This window comes from Pelobates fuscus, chromosome 4, assembly GCF_036172605.1.
Source record: "Pelobates fuscus isolate aPelFus1 chromosome 4, aPelFus1.pri, whole genome shotgun sequence".
Lineage (NCBI taxonomy): Eukaryota > Metazoa > Chordata > Amphibia > Anura > Pelobatidae > Pelobates > Pelobates fuscus.
Window position 1 is genome coordinate 205,800,145 of NC_086320.1, and position 26,075 is coordinate 205,826,219.

A 26,075-nucleotide genomic window follows, 5' to 3' on the forward strand; every position below is an offset into this window, starting at 1 on the left:
AACGCCATTTGTCTTTTTAGCCATTTCTTTAACCCATTGAGTGCAAGCCTTTTATCAACACATTGCTTTGTCATACATTGAGCACACCCCTGGTATTCAGTGGTTTCATTTTTAAATGACTCTAAAGTACGATTTATAATGTTCAACTATGGCATGCCTCCTTGCTATCTTGAATTCAGCACGGCAATTTTAATTTTGTGTTTTTGTTCAATAGTCACGGGTTTGTTCCCTACTGTCCCCCAAAGAATGGCATTATTAGATGTGCTACTGTTGGTGCTGGCCAACGTGACTGGCAGTCAGCTTCGAGTGCATTCACGCCAGGATGGCATGTCCCTGCTACAGATGGGTTCACCCCTTTGGGCTGTCACTGGCTCGTCCACTTTAGGCCATCCCACCCTCGTCCTACTTTACGTGCCTACTACCTATGTTGGGAGTATGCTATGAGATCATTTATACGTGTTTGTCTTTAGTTGTACTGTATCCATGGCTACCTTTTAATTAGATTTTTGTCTACTACTTGTATGCTTGGTTTTGGCATATATGATTCAATGGCAAAAATATGTAGAAATCATTTACTATTTTTAAATGTATTTTGTAAAATAAAAACAAAAGAATAAAATGACTTTTTGTATAGGAAATCAAATAAGTGCAATCTTTTATTGATTGTTTTCAAAATAGTCCCATTAAGCCAAATTTAACGGTCAGTCCTTCTTGAATGCACCGCATGCTTTTGCTTGTAGTGCTTACTACTTAGTGGGCAATTACTAATTCTAGAAATATTTAGTTTTATTCTTATTTCTTTATACATGGACAATGTGTATACTAGGGGTAGGCAACCTTTTAGTAGCACTGTGTCAAAACAAGATCTTGAATCCCTTGGTGTGCTAGTTCTTTGTCTAAATTGAGGTGTGCATGTTGCCATATTGTGCTTGTGTAAATGATGGGTGCTGCAGTTGCTTTGTCACGTTGTATTTATGTGTATGTAGGCTGTTATACTGTACAGGGAGTGCAGAATTATTAGGCAAGTTGTATTTTTGAGGATTAATTTTATTATTGAACAACAACCATGTTCTCAATGAACCCAAAAAACTCATTAATATCAAAGCTGAATATTTTTGGAAGTAGTTTTTAGTTTGTTTTTAGTTATAGCTATTTTAGGGGGATATCTGTGTGTGCAGGTGACTATTACTGTGCATAATTATTAGGCAACTTAACAAAAAACAAATATATACCCATTTCAATTATTTATTTTTACCAGTGAAACCAATATAACATCTCAACATTCACAAATATACATTTCTGACATTCAAAAACAAAACAAAAACAAATCCGTGACCAATATAGCCACCTTTCTTTGCAAGGACACTCAAAAGCTTGCCATCCATGGATTCTGTCAGTGTTTTGATCTTGTCACAATCAACATTGCGTACAGCAGCAACCACAGCCTCCCAGACACTGTTCAGAGAGGTGTACTTTTTTCCCTCCTTGTAAATCTCACATTTGATGATGGACCACAGGTTCTCAATGGAGTTCAGATCAGGTGAACAAGGAGGCCATGTCATTAGATTTTCTTCTTTTATACCCTTTCTTGCCAGCCACGCTGTGGAGTACTTGGACGCGTGTGATGGAGCATTGTCCTGCATGAAAATCATGTTTTTCTTGAAGGATGCAGACTTCTTCCTGTACCACTGCTTGAAGAAGGTGTCTTCCAGAAACTGGCAGTAGGACTGGGAGTTGAGCTTGACTCCATCCTCAACCCGAAAAGGCCCCACAAGCTCATCTTTGATGATACCAGCCCAAACCAATACTCCACCTCCACCTTGCTGGCGTCTGAGTCGGACTGGAGCTATCTGCCCTTTACCAATCCAGCCACGGGCCCATCCATCTGGCCCATCAAGACTCACTCTCATTTCAGTCCATAAAACCTTAGAAAAATCAGTCTTGAGATATTTCTTGGCCCAGTCTTGACGTTTTAGCTTGTGTGTCTTGTTCAGTGGTGGTCGTCTTTCAGCCTTTCTTACCTTGGCCATGTCTCTGAGTATTGCACACCTTGTGCTTTTGGGCACTCCAGTGATGTTGCAGCTCTGAAATATGGCCAAACTGGTGGCAAGTGGCATCTTGGCAGCTGCACGCTTGACTTTTCTCAGTTCATGGGCAGTTATTTTGCGCCTTGGTTTTTCCACACGCTTCTTGCGACCCTGTTGACTATTTTGAATTAAACACTTGATTGTTCGATGATCACGCTTCAGAAGCTTTGCAATTTTAAGAGTGCTGCATCCATCTGCAAGATATCTCACTATTTTTGACTTTTCTGAGCCTGTCAAGTCCTTCTTTTGACCCATTTTGCCAAAGGAAAGGAAGTTGCCTAATAATTATGCACACCTGATATAGGGTGTTGATGTCATTAGACCACACCTCTTCTCATTACAGAGATGCACATCACCTAATATGCTTAATTGGTAGTAGGCTTTCGAGCCTATACAGCTTGGAGTAAGACAACATGCATAAAGAGGATGATGTGGTCAAAATACTCATTTGCCTAATAATTCTGCACTCCCTGTATATGTTGATGACTAGTTTGTGTTGTTGAATGTGGGTTGTGTAAAGGGGGCTGCTTGTGGATTTGTGTCTAGATGATTTATCATATTGTGTGTTTGGTGATGTGTGGTATTGTTTGAGAGCAGGGCCGGACTGGCCCACCGGGATACCGGGAAATTTCCCGGTGGGCCGCGGCACCTGGGGGCTGCAGAAGTATGTGCCAACGGGTGGCCGGTCCGGTGGCACACTCAGAGGGGGCCGGCCGCTTTCCACGCTGGTGCCGCCGGGCCGGGTGGCAGCCTCGCCGGTCCGGCGGCACTTCTAATGCTGAGGACGGAAGGAGGAGGAGGAGGAGGAGGAGGGAGGAGCCTGTCTCTGTACCATGCTCCCTCGCGGTTCCTGTGCAGTGAATTGTGGGAACCGCGAGGGAGCATGGTACAGAGACATGCTCCTCCCTCCTCCTCCTCCTCCTTCCGTCCTCAGCATTAGAAGTGCCCGGCTGCACCAGCGTGGAATAATAAGGGGGGGATAATATAGAGACAAAAAAGGGGGGGATAATATAGAGACAAAAAAGGGGGGGATAATATAGAGACAAAAAAGGGGGGATAATATAGAGACACAAAAGGGGGGATAATATAGAGACACAAAAGGGGGGATATAGAGACACAAAAGGGGGGATATAGAGACACAAAAGGGGGGATATAGAGACACAAAAGGGGGGGATATAGAGACACAAAAGGGGGGGATAATATAGAGACAAAAAAGGTGGGATAATATAGAGACACAAAAGGGGGGACTATAGAGACACAAAAGGGGGGACTATAGAGACACAAAAGGGGGGACTATAGAGACACAAAAGGGGGGACTATAGAGACACAAAAGGGGGGACTATAGAGACACAAAAGGGGGGACTATAGAGACACAAAAGGGGGGACTATAGAGACACAAAAGGGGGGATAATATAGAGACACAAAAGGGGAGGGATAATATAGAGACACAAAAGGGGGGATAATATAGAGACAAAAAAGGGGGGATATAGAGACAAAAAAGGGGGGATATAGAGACACAAAAGGGGGGATATAGAGACACAAAAGGGGGGGATATAGAGACACAAAAGGGGGGGATAATATAGAGACAAAAAAGGGGGGATAATATAGAGACACAAAAGGGGGGACTATAGAGACACAAAAGGGGGGATAATATAGAGACACAAAAGGGGAGGGATAATATAGAGACACAAAAGGGGAGGGATAATATAGAGACAAAAAAGGGGGGGGATAATATAGAGACACAAAAGGGGGGGATAATATAGAGACAAAAAAGGGGGGGATAATATAGAGACACAAAAGGGGGGATAATATAGAGACAAAAAAGGGGGGACTATAGAGACACAAAAGGGGGGATAATATAGAGACACAAAAGGGGGGATAATATAGAGACACAAAAGGGGAGGGATAATATAGAGACAAAAAAGGGGAGGGATAATATAGAGACAAAAAAGGGGGGGATAATATAGAGACCAAAAAGGGGGGGATAATATAGAGACAAAAAAGGGGGGGATAATATAGAGACAAAAAAGGGGGGGATAATATAGAGACAAAAAAGGGGGGGATAATATAGAGACACAAAAGGGGGGGATAATATAGAGACACAAAAGGGGGGGATAATATAGAGACAAAAAAGGGGGGGATAATATAGAGACAAAAAAGGGGGGGATAATATAGAGACACAAAAGGGGGGATAATATAGAGACACAAAAGGGGGGATAATATAGAGACACAAAAGGGGGGATAATATAGAGACACAAAAGGGGGGGATAATATAGAGACACAAAAGGGGGGGATAATATAAGGCATACACAACTGTAAAAAATGACGGTATCTTGCTTATTTTGAAGTCCTGTGGGTGCGCTCTTCACTTGAAATATGTTATTGTGCTGGAGTATGCACCTAGCAACAAGACTGGGCCAATATCTGCTCATTTCATATGGTACATATCAATTACATTTCTCTGTGTATTACGTATATATATATATATATGTACATTAATATATGTGTAAATATAATAGGCATAATTATATATATATATAACTAATACACACATAAATATACATGATATATATACACACGCACACACCAGTGGCGGATCCAGAGCCTGATCTCGGGAGGGGCACTTATAGATTTAAAGAAATAATCCATGCACAATAACCACTACTGCTCTGTGTAGTGGTTATGGTGCCAGGAGTGCCGGGACCCGCTCCCAGAGTAAGTAGTCAAACCGTTTAAGAACAGTTTGACAACTTACCTGGGGTCTGCTGGGATATGGGGATGTAGTAGGGTATAGGAGCAGTGGTGCAATGTGTGAGGGGTGCAGTTTGTGTGAAAGGTTTGGTGTGTGGGGCTGTGTGTGTGGGGGGGGCAATGTGTGTGGGGGGGTCTGGGTGTGTGTATGGGGCTAGAGGTCGCAGTGGTGAGAGTGAACTCTAGCCCGTAGCTCCAGCGCTAGAGTTCACTCTCGCGAGAGCTGAAGCGTTACCACTGTAACCGCGGCAACGTTCTGTACTCGCGCAAGAAGGACCCGGGGGAGCTGCAGGCTGAGCTCCCGGGTCCTCTCTTCCTCCCTCCCCTGCTGGCTGCCTGCATGGTGCCTCCAGAACAGGGAGGGATATCTCGGATCTCCCCTCCGGTTCGTGAAGGCACATGGTGCTTGGACAGTGCCAGCCTTGCATTGGCCAGCAGGGGAGAGCATCTGGGGGGGAAAGGGCAATTGCCCGTTGCCCCCCCCTGGATCCACCAGTCATATATATATATATATATATATATTTCTTTCTCCCCCTCACTGCTCCTGTGTCCATGTCACCCCTCTCCTTCCCAGTCACTCTCTTCCCCCTCTGCCTCTTTCTCCCCCTCCCCTTGTGTATCTCTCTTCCCCTCTGTCTTTTTCCCCCTGCTCCCTGTCTCTCTCTCCCTCTCTACTATCTCTCTATCCCCCTCTTTCTCCCCTTGTGTCTCACTCTCCCTCCCCCTCTGTCTCTCTCTATTCTCCCACTGTCTTTCTTCCCTATCTCTGTTTTATTTTCCCCCCTCCCCTTGTGTCTCTATATTCCCCCCTTTTGTGTCTCTATATTCCCCCCTTTTGTGTCTCTATATTCCCCCCCCTTTTGTGTCTCTATATTATCCCCCCTATTTTGTCTCTATATTATCCCCCCTTTTTTGTCTCTATATTTCCCCCCCTTTTTTGTCTCTATATACCCCCCCCTTTTTTGTCTCTATATTCCCCCCTTTTGTGTCTCTATATTATCCCTCCCCTTTTGTGTCTCTATATTATCCCCCCTTTTGTGTCTCTATATTATCCCCCCTTTTGTGTCTCTATATTATCCCCCCTTTTTTCTCTATATTATCCCCCCCTTTTGTGTCTCTATAGTCCCCCCTTTTGTGTCTCTATATTATCCCCCCTTTTGTGTCTCTATATTATCCCCCCCTTTTGTGTCTCTATATTATCCCCCCTTTTGTGTCTCTATATTATCCCCCCTTTTGTGTCTCTATATTATCCCCCTTTTTTGTCTCTGTATTATCCCTCCCCTTTTGTGTCTCTATATTTCCCCCCCTTTTGTGTCTCTATATTATCCCCCCCTTTTGTGTCTCTATATTATCCCCCCTTTTGTGTCTCTATATTATCCCCCCCTTTTGTGTCTCTATATTATCCCCCCTTTTTTGTCTCTATATCCCCCCTTTTTTGTCTCTATATCCCCCCTTTTTTGTCTCTATATTATCCCCCCTTTTTTGTCTCTATATTATCCCCCCTTTTTTGTCTCTATATTATCCCCCCTTTTTTGTCTCTATATTATCCCCCCTTTTTGTCTCTATATTATCCCCCCCTTTTGTGTCTCTATATTCCCCCCCTTTTGTGTCTCTATATCCCCCCCCTTTTGTGTCTCTATATTATCCCCCCTTTTGTGTCTCTATAGTATCCCCCCTTTTGTGCCTCTATATTATCCCCCCTTTTGTGCCTCTATATTATCCCCCCTTTTTGTCTCTATATTATCCCCCCATTTTGTGTCTCTATATTCCCCCCCTTTTGTGTCTCTATATCCCCCCTTTTTTGTCTCTATATCCCCCCTTTTTTGTCTCTATATCCCCCCTTTTTTGTCTCTATATTATCCCCCCTTTTTTGTCTCTATATTATCCCCCCTTTTTTGTCTCTATATTATCCCCCCTTTTGTGTCTCTATATTATCCCCCCTTTTGTGTCTCTATATTATCCCCCCTTTTTGTCTCTATATTATCCCCCCTTTTGTGTCTCTATATTCCCCCCCTTTTGTGTCTCTATATTCCCCCCCTTTTGTGTCTCTATATTATCCCCCCTTTTGTGCCTCTATATTATCCCCCCTTTTTGTCTCTATATTATCCCCCCCTTTTGTGTCTCTATATTCCCCCCCTTTTGTGTCTCTATATTATCCCCCCTTTTGTGTCTCTATATTCCCCCCCTTTTGTGTCTCTATATTATCCCCCCTTTTGTGTCTCTATATTATCCCCCCTTTTGTGTCTCTATATTATCCCCCCTTTTGTGTCTCTATATTATCCCCCCTTTTGTGTCTCTATATTATCCCCCCTTTTTTGTCTCTATATTATCCCCCCTTTTTTGTCTCTATATTATCCCCCCTTTTTTGTCTCTATATTATCCCCCCTTTTTTGTCTCTATATTATCCCCCCTTTTTTGTCTCTATATTATCCCCCCTTTTTTGTCTCTATATTATCCCCCCCTTTTTTGTCTCTATATTATCCCCCCCTTTTTTGTCTCTATATTATCCCCCCCTTTTTTGTCTCTATATTATCCCCCCCTTTTTTGTCTCTCTATTATCCCCCCCTTTTGTGTCTCTCTATTATCCCCCCCTTTTGTGTCTCTATATTATCCCTCCCCCCCCCCCCCCCCATCCCCTCCTCTCCTCCATTTACCTGAGAGGAGTCAGAGGGGGCCGGCCGCTGTGTATGCCAACTGTAAATACTGGGGATAATCCTGTGTATGCCTTTTGGCACTTATTTGCTAAGTTACTGTGCCATAAAAGAGACCCCGCTATGTCAGTTTTTAGAAGAATTTTCATCAATAAATTTAACGAGACTACAGGTGATACTCGCAAAAGTTAATTTATTTCAGTAATGCAACGTAAAAGGGGAAACTAATATATGAGATAGACGCATTACATGCAAAGCAAGATAGTTCAAGCCGTGATTTGTCATAAGTGCGATGATTATGGCTTACAGCTCATGAAAACCCCAAATCTACAATCTCAGTAAATTAGAATATTGTGAAAAGGTTCAATATTCTAGGCTCACAGTGTCCCACTCTAATCAGCTAAGTAAGCCATAACACCTGCAAAGGGTTTCAGAGCCTTTAAAGGACCACTCTAGGCACCCAGACGACTTCAGCTTAATGAAGTGGTCTGGGTGCCAGGTACCTCTAGGATTAACCCTTTTTTTTATAAACATAGCAGTTTCAGAGAAACTGCTATGTTTATAATGAGGGTTAATCCAGCCTCCAAATCCTCTAGTGGCTGTCTCACTGACAGCCGCTAGAGGCGCTTGCGTGATTCTCACTGTGAAAATCACAGTGAGGGCACGCAAGCGTCCATAGGAAAGCATTATGAATGCTTTCCTATGCGACCGGCTGAATGCGAGCGCGGCTCCTGCCGCGCATGCGCATTCAGCCGATGACGTCGCGATCAAGATGGAGAGGAGGAGGAAAGCTCCCCGCCCGGCGCTGGAAAAAGAGGTAAGTTTAACCCCTTCCTCTCTCCAGAGCCCGGCGGGAGGGGGTCCCTGAGGGTGGGGGCACCCTCAGGGTACTCTAGTGCCAGGAAAACGAGTATGTTTTCCTGGCACTAGAGTGGTCCTTTAAATTGTCTCTCAGTCTGGTTCAGTAGGAATCACAATCATGGGGAAGACTTCTGACCTGACAGTTGTGCAGAAAACCATATTTGACAGCCTCCATAAGGAGGGAAAGCCTCTAAAGGTAATTGTGAAGGAAGTTGGATGTTCCCAAAGTCCTGTATCAAAGCACATTAATAGAAAGTTATGTGGAAGGGAAAAGTGTGGAAGAAAAAGGTGCACAAGCAGCAGGGATGACCGCAGCCTGGAGAGGATTGTCAGGAAAAGGCCATTCAAATGTGTTGGGGACTTTCACAAGGAGTGGACTGAGGCTGGAGTCAGTGCATCAAGAGCCACCACACACAGACAGATCCTGGACATGGGCTTCAGATGTCTTATTCCTCTTGTCAAGCTGCTCCTGAACAACAAACGACGTCAGAAGCGTCTTACCTGGGCTAAAGAAAAACAGACGTGGTCTGTTGCTCAGTGGTCCAAAGTCCTCTTTTCTGATGAGAGCAACTTTTGGAAACCAAGGACCCAGAGTCTGGAGGAAGAATGGAGAAGCACACACTGCAAGATGCTTGAAGTCCAGTGTGACGTTTCCACAGTCTGTGTTGATTTGGGGAGCCATGTTATCTACTGGTGTTGGTCCACTGTGCTTCATTAAATCCAGGGTCAACGCAGCTGTCTACCAGGAGATTTTGGAGCACTTCATGCTTCCTTCAGCAGACGAGCTTTGTGGGGATGCTGACTTCATTTTCCAGCAGGACTTGGCACCTGCCCACACTGCCAAAATCACCAAAGCCTGGTTCAACGACTGTGGGATTGCTGTGCTTGATTGGCCAGCAAACTCGCCTGACCTGAACCCCATAGAGAATCTATGGGGCATTGCCAAGAGAAAGATGAGACATGAGACCGAACAATGCAGAAGAGCTGAAGGCTGCTATTGAAGCATCCTGGTCTTCCATAACACCTCAGCAGTGCCACAGGCTGATAGCTTCCATGCCATGCCGCAATGAGGCAGTAATTGCTGAAAAAGGGTCTCGAACCAAGTACTGAGTCCATATGAATGCTTATACTTTTCAGAGGTCTGATATTGTTCTATGTACACTCCTTGTTTTATTGATTGCATGTAATATTCTAATTTACTGGAATTGTGGATTTGGGGTTTTCATGAGCTGTAAGCCATAATCATCGCACTTATGACAAATCACGGCTTGAACTATCTTGCTTTGCATGTAATGCATCAATCTCATATATTAGTTGCCCCTTTTACGTTGTATTACTGAAATAAATTAACTTTTGCACGATATTCAAATTTTTCGAGTATCACCTGTATTTTGCATTTTGGATTATTGTAGCAGTTTCACAGTTCATCCCACTAAATAATTGCATAGCATTTGTGAAAGTAGACACCATGGGTTATGTCATATGGTATATTCTGAGCCTTGTTATTCACCCATATTAACATCAATTTCAAGTTTATAATATTATATGTCTGCATTTTTTACATGAACACTGCAATTTAGAGATTTATTTTGTAACATTGATATGTGTGACTGTAATAAAAATCACTTAATTGTGTCCTGCTTTATCTCCCGAGTACAGAATGAACACTTTAGTATACACTTGTCAAGTTTTAGTGATGAAACGGAGCTGAATTTATAACATGCCCAATGCAGGTATTTTTTTTTTTTTTCGAAGACTAATTGAAGATGGGTATATAATGCATTTTGGGGCCTTCTTAATAGCGAACATCTTTAAATTACTCCATAAATACAGATCATCTGCAAAATTGTAAACCATGGGGACTCTCACATGATATATTTTGAGCTTTAATTAAGGTGTGATTTATTTATTTATTTATTCATTTGTATTTTTTTATTTTTACATATACATTGTATTTTTATGCTTTTTCTTTGTCATGTATCCCATTGTTATAAAGTAGGGGGGCAATTACAAAATGTGTGTGTATGCGTATGTATGTACGTATACACACACACACACACACACACACACACAATTTAAAAGTTAACAAAATTCAGTTTTCCAGCACCTTGTTTAATATGCTAAAGTCTATGTGCTTTAGATATGCCATGGTAACAATATATCATGATGACAGAATGGCTACAAAACTATAGTTTTTTTTTCTTGGGTGTTTTTTTTTTTTATTTTTAAATAATTTACAACATGCAATTTAAATGGAATTTGAATTAACACTTTTATATAAATATTTTACAAACATAGAAAATGGTCACTTAACAGTGTATTCTCTACCCTTTTTTAAAGTGACACAAAATTGTATTTTGAAAGGCTAACTCAAATTATTTTTTCCTGTAAGAAGAGCAGATTTAGCTCTACTTCCATGAACAACTAAAAATGGATGGCACTAAAGTTTGTGCCCTGACCTATAGTTGGTGAATACTATACCAACACAAACTAAAATTACTTGTTTCATTCTCATGCTCACAATATGGAATCCTGGGTACATACATATCATTTGAAGCTTCAATATAAGTTACAGTAGTAGTGCCACTGTCTGGAGTGTCCGCTCCGCTCACTCAGTCCCTCTGCAAATTGCACTCTCAGGTAGGTAAGGTTTCACACCTTATGTGGGACCGCACTGCAAACTGTCTGCAATCTCTGGTAAGTAAGGTGACACTATCACACCACTGTCTGCAATCTCAGGAGTAAGTGCTGCTGTCATACCACTCACTGTCTGCAATCTCAGGAGTAAGTGCCACTGTCATACCACTCACTGTCTGCATTCAGGGGTAAGTCACTTTTGTCACACTCACAGCACTCACTGTAATCACGGCAATTAATTCACTTTTATCAGAACCCAGATGTGGCACAGGCCGCTGGCCACAATACCTGCTCCTCTCTGCCTGCTTGTTCTGCTACCCTCTGCTTGCTCTGCTCTGTCTCCTTTGCTCATGCTCCTCTCTGCTTGCTCTGCTCTGCCTCCTTTGCTCTTGCTCCTCTCTGCTTGCTCTGCTCCTCTCTACTTGCTCTGCTCCTCTCTACTTGCTTTGCTCTGCTTCCTCTCTGCTTGCTCTGCTCCGCTCCTCTCTGCTTGCTCTGCTTCCGCTCTACCTCCTCTCTGCTTGCTCTGCCTCCTCTCTGCTTGCTCTGCCTCCTCTCTGCTTGCTCTGCCTCCTCGCTGCATGCTGTGCTTCTATTTGCATGCTCTGCTTTTGCTCCTCTCTGCGTGTTCTGCTCTTGCTCCTCTCTGCTTGCTTTGCTCCCCTTTTTTTGCTCTGCTCCGCTACTCTCGACTTGCGCTGCTTTTCTCTACTTGCTCTGCTTCTCTCTGCTCTGCTCTTCTCTGCTTGCTCTGCTCCGCTCCTCTCTGCTTGCTCTCCTCCTCTCTGCTTGCTCTGCTCCGCTACTTGCTCTGCGCTGCCTCCTCTCTGCTTGTTCTGCTCCTCTGTTTGCTCTGCTCCTGCACACATATTGCCTAATACATACAACCATACACGCACACTGCCTAATACATACATCCATACACACATACATCTATACACACATACTGCCTAATACCTACATCTATACATACATACCGCCTAATACCTACATCCATATACACATACTGCCTTTATACATCCATCTGTACACGCATATTGCACAATACATACATCTATACACATATATTGCCTAATACATACACCCATACACGCACACTGCCTAATACATACATCCATATACACACAAACGTACACACAAATACTGCCTAATACCAGACATCCCAAGTCTCCCGGTAGTCCTGGGAGACTCCCGCATGTTGAATGCAGCTCCCTGGCACCCGCAGATCATACACAATATACCGGAAATCATGATTTCCATTATATTGTGTATGATTTGCGCCCCCTACAACTCATTAAACAACTCATTAAACAAGGGCCCCGAGGTTTGCTGGCCCATTAAGAGCCGGGCCCCTGTGATATCAGCTGGCAGGGAGGAAGTGATGACAGCCTATCACTTTCTCCCTGCTTCACACAGAGCTGCCGCCTGGGAGGAGGCAGCAGCATGGAGGCAGAGCAAAGGGCTGGAGTGAGCTGCTGCTGCATGCTCACTCCCATCAGCCTCAGCCAGCAACAGAACTCTCAGCAAGCCACCCTCCTGGACACAAAGGTAAGCTAACAGGAAGGTGGCTGCAAATCTATAAAGTATGACTTGTGTGCATGTCAATATCAATATGTGCGTGTATATGAGTGTATGTTTATCTGTGTGTGTGTTTCAGTATGTGTATCTGTGTTTCAGTATGTGTATCTGAGTGTATGCATCAGTGTGTGTATCTCAGTGCCAGTGTGTGTGTGTGTGTGTGTGTGTGTGTGTATCTGAGTGTATGTGCCAGTTTACGTTTCAATGTCTGTATCTGTGTGTCAGTGTGTATGTGCCAGAGTGTGTGTGTATATACAGTACGTGTATCTGTGTGTGTAGGTGGAGCAGGGGTGGCGCTGTAGCTTGTGAGACCACCTCCCTGAAATGCATTTTTGCATGTTGGGATGTCTGTAATACATCAATTTTACATTGAATATTTAATTTATAGCTGTGATAATGAGCCCAGCGAGCATTAACTTCATTTCCAGTTGGGGGGGCACAAAGGGGGGCACAGCCTGATCTAGGTGGGCCATGGCCTCTCTGCCACCACCCCCCCCCCCCATCCCCCCCCCTAGTGACACCAGTGATCAGCTCCTGGAATCCACTAAGCTGCATCAGGGCTCTGGTATGTGGCTGCACAAACCCTGGTGCTCAAGACCCTGATTGTCCATTTTCACGCTGAGACACCTATCATCATTATCAGGCATACAGGGGTCCCGGTCTAAGGACCGCCACCCATGACAGTGGAATGTTTTGATGTCAGGAGTGGCTGTATTTATCTTCAATTGCACCGTTAAATTCTCCAGTATAGAAATTATATTGTGCTCTCTCTTATATATAAGAAGAAAATAATAAAAGAAGGTGTACTCACATAGGGAAAGCAAGCAAGGTTTTGCTCAATTTATGACCTGGGACACCCACCCTAAAGGACCAGAAGCACCCTCATATCCACAGATAAGGATCATACCGCCCAGGTATATACATCTACAGTTGATCATAATCTCCAGAAAATTGTGAGTGTTTTTCCTTTATTCTTATATTCACCAGTCTAAAGAAATATTACACTATATTCAATCTCTTGATCTTTTTGATATATACTACACAACACCTATATGGACCTGTCAGAACTCTGAAGGCACTGCTTCCCTACACCCCTTTCCAGTATCACCTATTCTGCAGCCAGAAAGAAGAGGCTCTGATTTGGGGCGTATCAGCTGCCAATTTATACAAAACACACACCAGAAATCCTTCGTCTCATCTATTAATTATAGTATGCACTATGCATTGCGATCGGGGCTGGGCAACTGAGAAAGCACAGCACTTAACAAAATACAATTGGGACATGGAGGGAGATCCCCAATGGTCTGTTCAGACCCAGGGGCCTCTCAATCACCAGATCCAGTGAGGGAATCACTGTGGCTGAGCCTGATCGCTTGGCTGCAGTGTTATCTATGATTTTTTACTTTCAGCGCTGCATGCAGCATATCAAAAAGTCTGGGTCCACTAAAAAAAAAAAACCCAGCTGACAGAGGGAGCCCCAGGTATCTACTGATACCTGGGCTTCCTGGTGTGAGCATGGATTTAATCCTGCTCACAATGCATTGCTCTTTATGGGGATTTAAATCTCCACTGAAAGAATTGCATGTCGATCTCACTTTGAGCTCTGCATGCAGCTCACCTGTCAGTTTGGTGTCACTAAAAATGTATACCTGGGTTTAAGTCCCCATTGAAATCCCTGATTGCACTGCTAACTTAGAGCTCTGCAAACAGAGCTTAGGTCTGTCTGGGGCCACCAATTCTGTCCCTAACCGATACAGGGGACCAGCAGGGATTTAACCCCTGCTAGCACTTTTACTACGTGATGATCTGTCGTAAGTGATTCAAATATTTATTTGTATTTGTTTTATTTATTTTTTCAACTTTAGTTCTTTTATTGTTGGAAGAGGTGGCCACATATCAAACTCGGATACTTTTACAAGCTGCTACAAAGCAGATGCCGGACGGACAATCCCCGTCCTTGCCATTTTGTCAGATGAAATAGGAAGACATATATGCATTTAAAGGGGATTAAGTGGTACAAAACACAGTTGTGGAATGGGGATGGATTCTCATGAGTACTCCGCTCTTTGAGCTACCTTGTCATACATAGAATATGGCATATGGATCTTGATCTATAATGTCGCCACATCCAACTTTTATTAATGCGTAATGAAGTAGAGAGACGTCAAAGTAAGAAAGAAGAAAAATAGAAGGAAGCAGGGGGGTAGAAAGAGGATAGGGAGGTAAAGGAGTCTTCCCGGGTTACATAGTTACATAGTTAGATAGCTGAAAAGAGACTTGCGTCCATCAAGTTCAGCCTTCCTCACACCTGTTTTTTGCTGTTGATCCAAAAGGAAAAAAAAAAAAAAACCCAGTTTGAAGCACAATTTTGCAACAAGCTAGGACAAAAAATTCCTTCTTGACCCCAGAATGGCAGTCAGATTTATCCTTGGGTTATGGGTGGAATCAACTTGTACCTAGCTTGGTATGCCCAGGGTCCGTACAGACATATCCCGAAACCTGTAACTTGCGATCCATAAGGGGTCAGTAGTGATTGTCACTTTCATAGTGATCTGTAATTGTGTCTAGTCATGCCTATATTTTATTTATTATTATTACTTTTTTTAATATCATTGTGTATCATGTTCAAATTTCCTTGTCCAAATGTCCCATGCTTCTATTGTTTTATAATTCCTGTTTGAGGCCATGTGAGCCATTTGTTTGTATGAGCCATTAAGGTACACCTGCCTTATTACCTCCTCTTGAGTAGGAGCTGTTGCAGATTTCCAACCCCTGGCTATCAGTAGATTTGCGGATATTGGTACGTGAAAGGTTAGTAACCTTTGATGTGTGGTAAGAGTGTTCGGGGTCATGAACAGAAGATAAAAACTCTACTGAAGCCTGAACTGGCCCTTCTGCAATTATATTTGCTATCATGTCCCAGTATTGTTTGAGTACTGAATATTCCCACCAGGTGTGCAGCAGAGTGCCCCTCTGATGCGCACCTCCAGCACTTATCTGACGTTGTGCTGTACATGTGAGACAATCTCACTGGTACTAGATACCTTCTGGACATAATTTTCCTGATAAGTTCTAGATGAGAAATACAATGTGTGTTCTTTTTATGGGCTTTGAATGCTAGGGCCCATTTTTCCTTACATATAGCATTGCCTATGTCTTTCTCCCATTCTTTAGTATAGCTTGGCAGTAAGTTATTTGTGCCAAAAGTTAGTGTATCATAGCATACCAAAATCATTTTCTTTTTCTGTATCTAATTTGCACACATTTGTTCAAAAAGGGACTTGCCTGAGGTCAAGGCTGCGAGAGAGTGTACCTGTTTTAAGCTACGTAGCTTGGATTGCAACTGGAGGTATGGCAGATGGTAGGCTGTAATCAGACCTTAGCTGTGGAAATGTTATAAGATGATCTGCTGACCAGAACTGATGCAGGTATTTTAGTCACCTGCCCTCCCACCCTCTACTGTCGAACATGGGAATGAGGTATTTAAAGCTGTGTATGGGGGTGGCTAGAGATATCCGAGACCATGTGTAGAATTTTTCCTTATATTTGTCGCATGAATTGAGCACAGCCACAGTGGTGGGTAGCGTATGTGGCGTGTGTGGTCTGGAGGCCCTTGGAAGCCAGAGCAGGGAATATATCCCTTCCTCTACCGTCCAATATGATTCTATATGGACCCATTGGGGGTTACTATTGCCGTCATGTGAGCTTATTGCTTGCCCCAACAGTGTAGCGTGATAGTACCGTCGAAGGTCTGGACTCCCCAACCCTCAGTCTATGATTTTCCGTGTCGCTGTTTGTTTAGGGATGCAGGCTCTTTGTTTCCCTGTGATTAATCTGTCCACTTCCCTTTGTAAGGTTAACAGGTACCGGGTGGGATTGCTATGGGAAGGGATCGGAACAGGAATTGCAACTTGGGGAACAGCATCATTTTCAAAGCCACAAAGCAGCCCACCCAGGAAATAAATTTACCTCTTCATCTGGTAATGGTAGAATAGATCTCCCCTTCCAGTTTCCCATAGTTTAATTTGAAAAGGTTATGGAGACTATTTTGGGATTTTAATCCCCAAATAGACGAGGAAATCGTCCCTCCAGTCGAATGGGAACTCATTTTGAAGAGCTTGAACGGTTTATTTTCGTAAGTGTATCGGCATGGCTTGTATTTTGGTCTCTTTCAATTTGTAATAGGAGAATTTGCTATATTCCCTCAGAGCTGCAATTGAGGGTTTGTAATCGGAAGGAGGACATCATCCGCAAATAGGCTTACCTTGTGGGTACACAAAAAACAACAGAAGGTAAGCGCTAATTTACAAACATGTCGGTGGGCAGCAACCTTAAAGAAGGGAATCCCTCTAACCCTTCAAAAAGACAGGAAATAGTACAAAGACAGAAAAGGCTGCACCGATGAGGTTACAGTCTCACTAATGTAGCAGGATAAAATAGGGTGCAATCCTCAGGAGTTGGTAGTCCTAAAATAAAAGTCTCACTGCTATAACAGGATAAAATTGGGGTGTAATCCTCAGGAGTCCGGATGGTTAAAATATCCGTAGATGTGGAGAGAAAAAAGGGAAATAAAAAAACAACCAATAGGGCAATATGTCAAGATCCAGGGATAAGTATTATAAAAAAGCAGGTAGTACACTATCATTTAAACCAGATCTGGAGTGGAGGGTGTACAGTGGTATGATCCCCACTTAAAGGATATACAGGAAGGGCGTGGTCGTCAATACAGTCTGGGTATCCACGGTTCCGAATAATGATGAGAAGACAACAATAGTGCTCTCAATATGATAAAAATGAGATCTAAATAATTAAAATTATATTCACAAGTGTAGAGCAGAAAATTCTATTAGCCTCTGATGAAGTGACATTGGAGACACAAAATGCGTAAGGCTTTACAGCATCTGCTGTACAATCATCCCGTTTTTGGGTTTGAGTGGAACGCAGGCTTTGGACGAAGTGGAGCGCACACAAAGATTTCACCATCAATCTCTGCGCATGACCTTCTCTCAGCCGGCCTGAGGGAGGACAAACACTGATCCACTCATCTCCTTCTCCTGCAGCTCCTAATTTCTCCATCTATGCTTGTTTTGTTTGGACTTATGTGAGTGTTTGTAATCTTTTATCTAATAATTTATCATGTTTTAATAGAGAGCACTATGGCTTTTTAATTTTTCTTTCAGAACACAGTGAAGATCCTAGCACTTTAGATCTGTCACTGTGATCTAAGAGTGATTAGATATCACCTTGAACTGCATTTTACTGCGGCATATGATGTTCCAATTCCAGACTTTGACACCCGTTTTACATTCTGCATTACAGGGTATAGTATACCAGCCTTGGATAATCTGCAGCTCCTGTTACTAAATAACATGAATTGTGTATCCATATAGCTGATACATTGTTACATAGAGACATTGCTACAATTGCTTTCACGACTATGACTTTTTATGGATTTTAGTTTGATGGTATATCTACCAAATTTGAGATTTATGACTTTGAGTTACACCTTGATGTGACATTCTAATTGTTATTTTTTCCATTTTTATATCCTGCTTGTATTGTTTTTACTTTTCATTTTTTATTTTTACCATTTTTACTTTTTTCTGGTTCACTACTTAGTTGAATGTGCCCCATTTTATCAGTAGGGGCAGCACTTTTCCTGGACATTTCTGATTAAGTGTCTGATATCTGATTTTCTCAATAAGTGTTTGATATGTGATTGCATACATGTACTATTTTTAGCCATCATACATATATCTGTGATTATCTGTTATAGCGCAATCACCTATTTTTTTGCATTTCTCACAAGTCATCTCCTGGTACATTTAGGATATAATATTCTAACTTTTCACTATATTTTCTAAGCCAATATGGGGGCTTATTTATAATAGTCGAGATTTGTTGTGGATTTGTAATTTACTCTACGGGTAGCAACCCCATTGTTTAGTCCCTGCTCAATCCCTACTTTCCCCTCTACCAGGCCAGTTTTTTTCTGTCCACATATACTTTTATTTTGAATAATTTATAGTATATGTCTGTAAGCCCGTCTGGGCCAAGGGATTTGTTGGGGGGCATGCCTTCAACTGCGGAAATCATTTCCTCTGTTGTAATAGGGGCAGCCAGTTCTTCCTTTTGGGATTGTGAAAGAGTAGGGTCCAGATACCTGGATGATGCAGCAGTGGAGGCGTGCTCAGGGCTTTTGTCATTGGAGAGATTATAAAGTTCACCGTAATATGCAGCAAATTCATTGCTAATATCAGAGGGGGCAATCAGTTTGTTCTTTGTACTGGAGATAAGAAATGGGATTCTAGTTTGTGCCTGTTGATCCTTAAGATTTGCTGCTAAGACCTTGCCTGCCCTGTTCCCTTGTGCATAATGGGACATTTTCAGCTTTTTTCATATTAAAGCTGGTGTGTTTTAGATTCAATTCAGCGATTTTTTTTTTTTTTTTTTCTCTCTCTCTAATCTGTAGGATTTTATCTCTAGCCTATTTATTGGGTGTGATTTGATTGGTACTGTTTAGTTCTCGCAGCTGCTGTGACCATTCCAGCTTTTGGCATTGGGATTGTCTTTTTAAGGTAGGATGCCCGTTTAATAAACAGACCCCTCATATTTATTTGTATTTTTTAAGTGACTCTTGGTGTACTGCTTAGTTAGACAACCAGGAGTGTCTTATTCTCTTATCCCATAATCTTCTGTCAACATTAGTTAATGGAATAAGTAGTTTATCTCCAAAGTGAAGTTCCAGGTATAAAATAAAATTATTGGAACTGCACAATAAATCAATAGCAATCATTCACTATTCAGTGAGCAAGGCAGTGGTTTACCATTGAGGAAAGTGCAGACAGAGGCACCTTCCCTATTGTGTGTGCACTTACATGGAAGGGGGATGTCAGGGCAGTCCTAGCACCATAATAGTTGAACTGTGCTTGGAGTGTTCTTTCAATAAACAAAGTAGTCATAAGTTCAGCAAAGACTCATCACTATGGGAGCTCATAAGGACCCTGCCTTCCCCCCTGTGATCTTGGAGGAATGGACTTACAGTTCGAACAGGGACAGCGCACTCCTCATACTATGATCAATGCAAGGAGCATAGATTGTTACAACACTCTCTAATATCTATCAGCAGTAGATTCTCAAAATAGTCACGACAACAATAAAACTTTCTTTGGTTGCCAAAAATCCACGCTCATCTGTCATTATTCTCTGTTGCTAGACACACAAAACTGCATTCCTGAAGTGCTGAAACAGTGCAGGTTTTCATGAAATCCAGGCTTTGTCACAGGTGCCACAATGAAAAGGACAAAAAGAATGTGCAAATGATTCCTGTCACTGTATAAGATGAATTTAACACAAACCATCAGTGTTTCAGCGCGTTTTGGAATGCAGAGTGATGGCTTATCTTAATTGTAACACAAAGCCTGCAAAGAATGCTCATTGTCTTAAATACAATTGTTCAGATTTGTGATATATTTGAGTTGGAATTACAGTTGCAAGAAAAAGTATGTGAACCCTTTGGAATGATATGGACTTCTGCACAAATTGGTCATAGAATGTGATCTGATCATCATCTAAGTCACAACAATAGACATTCACAGTCTGCTTAAACTAATCACACACAAAGAATGAAATGTTGCCATGTTTTTATTGAACACACCATGTAAACATGGTACACTATCAAATCTAAAAAAGATAAATTGTAGTTACTATGACAGGTGCCCTCTTGAATTGGTTTTATGATTAGCTTTGTGAGTCGCCTACACAATATTGTGTGGCCAGAATTATACATAATGCCTAGCTTATTGTATTATAACTGTTTTTCATTTAACTATGTGTTTGTTTTTTGTGTATTTGAATAAATAAATATATTAATATAACTTTTTCTACAGTTATGTTTTTGGATTTTTTTTGCACAGATGTTGTAGGTTCTTCTTACTCATTCTCAAAATATTCAAGTGTAATGTAAATTTACATTCAAATAAAATGTGTGGAAAACCTGTGGAAATATCAAATGAGTTTTATAAAGATAGAATTTATATGAAAATGTTTAAAATTATGTTCACTGCATTAAAAGTCTAACCCTGTCAAAACATATAAATTAAGGTAGTAACTACTTTGTTTTATTGTCAGGTCCAAGGTTGACAAAAGGTGGAACTTCTGCTGTCGTGTTGTGTAATTTCTCATAGCTATGGCTAGCGAGCAGTTCATCTTCTTGTGTATCACAAACCAGGCTTGACTGGTGAAAAATACGGCCAGGGCATTTTTAATCACTGTGGCCTAGTGGGAAGGAGGCGGGGCCATGGTGTGCATATGTTAACTGGGATATATCTAAATACAGCTTGGAAAAGCTGCAGATCTGCTGTCTGCAACCTTGGTAAGATCTCCTCCTTTTTCCCCAAAACAAGCTGTGCATTGTAATACACTGGCCAGAGGCTTCTCATTAAGAATCTTCTGTCTTTATGCTGTTAAGTGTTCCTGAAATACAGGAAGTCCAGGGACAGGGCTGTAGGAAGGTTTTGTGGTACCTTGTGCCAATAGGTAGACTTGCTCTCGGTTGATAAGTTAGACACACTCTAGCAGAGCACCCCTCCCACCTCTATTGGCTCAACTGAGCTAACAGAATCGGGGAAAACAAAAGCTTTCCAGACTGTCTGACAGCCATGGAGGTGTTTTTTTAAATTATATTTCAAACGTGTCATTTTAAATTAGAAATCAGCACATTTGACACATTGAAATTGAGGAGCTTCTCCTCACACAAATAGCACTTAAGCATAATGCAGTGCATTATGATTGTGTAGTGTACCTCTATCACTGAAATGGCTAACTCTGCCTCTTTACACTGTGCATACTTTTTTTTTTTTTCCTAATGGGCACCCAATCATAGGCTGAGAGTGGCACCTGAGGATTTCAGAATGTCACCGGCCACTCTGTTAACTCTTGCTCATACAGTTTTGCAAACATTTAAAAGTGCTGGGTTTTAGAGCCCCAACTGCCGAACCGTTGTAGGTAAGGAGGAGACCAGATACTCCTTCACCATAACAACTTAAATGAGCCGACGTTGTTATGGGAGTGGACACTATCTACACTAGATAGACTCTAGGTTGTAAAGTGCTTTGCAGTATGTCAGCTGGAGTTCTAAAACATCAGAGCTAATTCAACAAATCCAAGTCTGGAAAAAGTTGATTTTGAGTTTTGATAATTCTTATTGTCCGGGATTTCCTTAAGGATTTACATTCATATTTCCAAGGCCCACTCAAGGTAACTTGAGTGTTCCACAGCATCAAGTGTGCTCTAGTCAGAATGAGGTTCACTAGGAAGATTCCTCATTAGTTGAACTAAAGAATGAGTGAAGTTTTATGGTATGTTCCCATTAGAGTGAATCTCTATAAACAATGTGTTGGTGCTGCACTTTGTTCTGAAAGGAATTCTATTAACCCTTCAGCTTTATCAAAGGTGTTGTGTAAGCCTGGACTACATCAATGCCACACTATCAGGGTACAAAGAGTGCTACATGACATTAAGTAGACCTCATATTCTGCCAACCCAGTGAGAGCAAGCAATGATTTAACCCGCTCCTTGGCCTTTGTCACACTTATTGTCACAGATCCGTGTGGTTGGTTTCCTGCATTGTCTGCTTCCACTAGTTTGGTGGGTTTAAAGATATATTTGAAATATTGCTGTTCGTATAGGCCTTCTTATAGTAATAACCCACAGAGGCCAAGGGGAGCTTGAGAAATGGTTTTAAAAACCGTGACAAATAATGAACGGCCACAGCTGTTAGCTGAGCCTTAGCTGATTCTTTGTATTTCTTAGCTGATTCTGTTATTTATTTTCTTTATTTTTAGCCTTGAACTCTAGAAAACAAACTCTGTATTTAGAGAATCTTATTCATCATTATATTGGTGTCACCAACCAATGGATATCTTTGAAAGAGACAGTAAAGTTGCCTTTATTTCTTTTCCATATTGTAATGAAATGTTACAAAGTATGCAAATTGCTAATATAATAGAAAATCATTTCCCTTGACATGCTTCATTTAACCTGTTTTTCTTCCTCCCATTTATTTCAGTCACGTCTTTAAGGCGTCATGCCATGCTAGGGGAATTTAAATGTAGACCTTTGTTTGCATTATTACATCATACATATGATTACATATGATTTCAGCCCTTTCAATTTGACACAAAGTGCTGCATGTGTTCAATACACTGGAAAGAAATTTCATACAAATTAAAGTCGGATAGAAAAAGGAGTAATATTTATATATTTTGATTGCCAAATTAAAATACCCCTTTTATTTCTCATGTTTCAGCAAGACATTTCTCTTTCTATTATTTTACTGCTTCTGATGGGTTTATTACAGGTTTTTTTGTTTTTTTTTTTGTTTTTAAATATGTTGATTCTATATTTTGGTTCATCTGGTGACAAAATCAACACAAATATTATTAGCAAAATATGATTTCAGACAGCATGAATCTAACTTCGCTCAAATCATACTTCATAAATAAGGAATGTTATGTCTTATTCATTTATCATCTCAAATGTTTTTGACTTGTTTAGTTTGTTATTTTAAACTTTGCAAATAAAATGTCTTTTCAAAGAGCGTAGTGAAATAGTGGATATATTTTAAATTATGATTCAGAATCTAAATATTAGTTTTAAGATCATTATCTTAAAACCCATAGTAGAACATTTTTCTTCGGCTTTTTCATTTGATGAATGTAAAGTGTCTCAAATTTATTGGCCTTTTCCTCCAATGTATTGAGGTGCATTTTGATTTGGTCTATGCTACCTGCATTGTGTGTGTGTGTGTGTGTCTGGTGTATGCTGGCTGTGTGTGTGTGTGTGTGTGTGTCTGGTGTATGCTGGCTGTGTGTGTGTGTGTGTGTGTGTGTGTGTCTGGTGTACGCTGGCTGTATGGTGTGCATGCTGGCTGTCTGGTGTGTGTGTCTCTGGTGTGTGCTGGTCTCCTACTTTCACCAATTCATAAGTAAAAATGGGCTCCAATACATGGAGCACATGCCTCCTCTCCGTTCCCGTACTCATTGAACCAGAGTGCATGCTGGAATTCTGCAATTACGATCTGACTCAGTAAAGCACGCCGGAACCACAGATTTGTTGCCTACTGAGGTCTGCAAGCCCCAAACACTGTCCTCTGTCTAGTAGCCCAGCCACTTGCCCGCGACAAGGCTAAATGCCAAAGCCTGCCTAACCGGGCAAGAAACTGCATGTTTCAGGCATCAGGCGATACAAACTCCACATCCCTGAGGTATATAGCTGAGGTAATATTGGAACTTAATTTCCTTACAGATATTGTAGGCTACCTGCTGTATTGATAGCTGATGTATATAGGATTATCTCTTCTAGACCTTATTCGGTGTTGTTGCCATATGTTTTTATCTATAGATACCATTCTATCTGGTTGGTACCTTAGTATCCACGAGTGAATAGGATCATTAGGACACAATCTTCAACCTGTCACTGTGAAATAGCCCTGTATAACACATAATATTTTGCTTCATTGAAATACCCCTTTGGGAGTGTGACCACCACTATAATTATCTGTCCCAACTGCCTGGATTTTTTTACAGTAGGCAGTTCTGGTAAATCTGCAGCCACTCTCATTTCTACTGTAACCGCCTATAATTTAGGGTCCTTTTTGTAAATATATATTTCACAGTAGCCTTTTTCTATGTTATATTAAAACATTAGTAGTGTTTTCATTGGCAACGGAATTAATAATCTGAATTTCATGCATGGCTTGCAAAACCATTGGAGTCAACATCCATTCCAGGCTTAAAGGGACACTGTATTCACCAGAACCACTACAACTTATTGTAGTGATTCTGGTGTCTATAACCTGTCCCTGAAGGCAGTGTTTACATTGCTGGCTAGTTACACCTCTAGTGGCAGTCAGACTGCTACTAGAGGTGCTTTCTATCATAGTGCTGTGTGCCCTGCATGGAGTCACTGCATCTCATTCAATGCATCTTAGGCGATGCTGCTGGGCGCATTGCGGCATTTTCCGTGCATGCTCTATAGCAGGGGTCCTCAAACTTTTCAAACAGGGGTCCAGTTCACTGTCCCTCAGACACAATTGGGGGCCGGACTATAGTTTGAATTTTTTTTTTTAATCAAATTCCTATACATACTGAAACCAACACAGACCTATACAGACACACAGACACATACTAACATACATACAGACACACACATGCATAAGGACATACATACATACAGACATACATACACACTGACAGTCATACAAACACATACATACAGACACATACTGACATACATACAGATAAACACAGATATACATATATACTGAAATACAAACATACATACATTCAGATAGACCTACATACTGACATACATACACACAGACACATACTGACATACATACAGATACATACACACACACACACAGACACCACATACATACTGAAATACATACACATACATGCACACAAACAGACATTCTGAAATACATGCACATACATGCACACAGACATATTGAAATACATGCACACACACACACTGACATACATACTGACATACAAACAAATACTGACACACACATACATACAAAGACATACATACATACATACACATACTGACACATACAGATACACACACACACACACACACACGGATAGATACATACATACTGACATACATAAACACACAGACACACAGATATACATACTGAAATACATACACATACAGACAGACATGCTGACATACATACATACATACATACACACAGACAGACATGGTGACATACATACATATAGATAATTATTCTTACCTTTTTTTTGCAGGAGGATGGCTGTGGCTGATGGGAATCGGCATGGCTCTTTCCTCCTCGTGGCCTGGCTGTGCCTCTTTTCCCTTCTGCGCAGAGGGAGCTGGGAGGAAGGGACCGGCCGTCACCTCCTCCCAGCACTACTTGCGGCTGCAATTTTTTAAAGGGGCCCGGTCGCGCTATTGCACAGCCAGAGCTCTGACCGGGTCCCTAAAGATATAGGGCCCATCGGGTGGCCCTAAATGCTTGGGCCGGGTTCAGGACCCTGGTGGGCCGGATCCGGGCCATGGGCCATAGTTTGAGGACCCCTGCTCTATAGCCTCCCAATTGTTTCCGATGGGAAAGCATTGGATTGGCTGAGCTCCTCAAAGTTGATCATCTCGGCCATGGAAGCGGTACCAGCCACGGTGAAAAAATTATTTTTTTTTCACTGAGCAACCTGTTTCAAATGGTTTGACAAAAGTAGAATGTCGCCTGGCTGTCCATGGCCTGACAGGCACTGTCCATACTGCTAATGCAGATGGTCCTTTTTGTTTTATCTATGTTTGGGTTGCATTCATTGTTGTTCCTACTAAAGGTGTCCTAGGCTGCCAGGAAGTGCATAGTGCAGGGGAAAAAAGAAATCCGTTCAAGTACATGTTTGCAATTATTGCTTGCCAAACCACTGATCTGACGTGTCTTGCAATCAGTATGTGCTTAGTTTCT

The 26,075-nt window shown here is 41.7% G+C and overlaps 1 protein-coding gene across 1 annotated transcript in view; it reads left to right on the forward strand.

Moving 5' to 3' along the window:
• CTNNAL1 (catenin alpha like 1) overlaps positions 1-26,075 on the forward strand; it is a 268,432-nt gene that overhangs the window by 77,753 nt on the left and 164,604 nt on the right. The window lies entirely within an intron of this gene.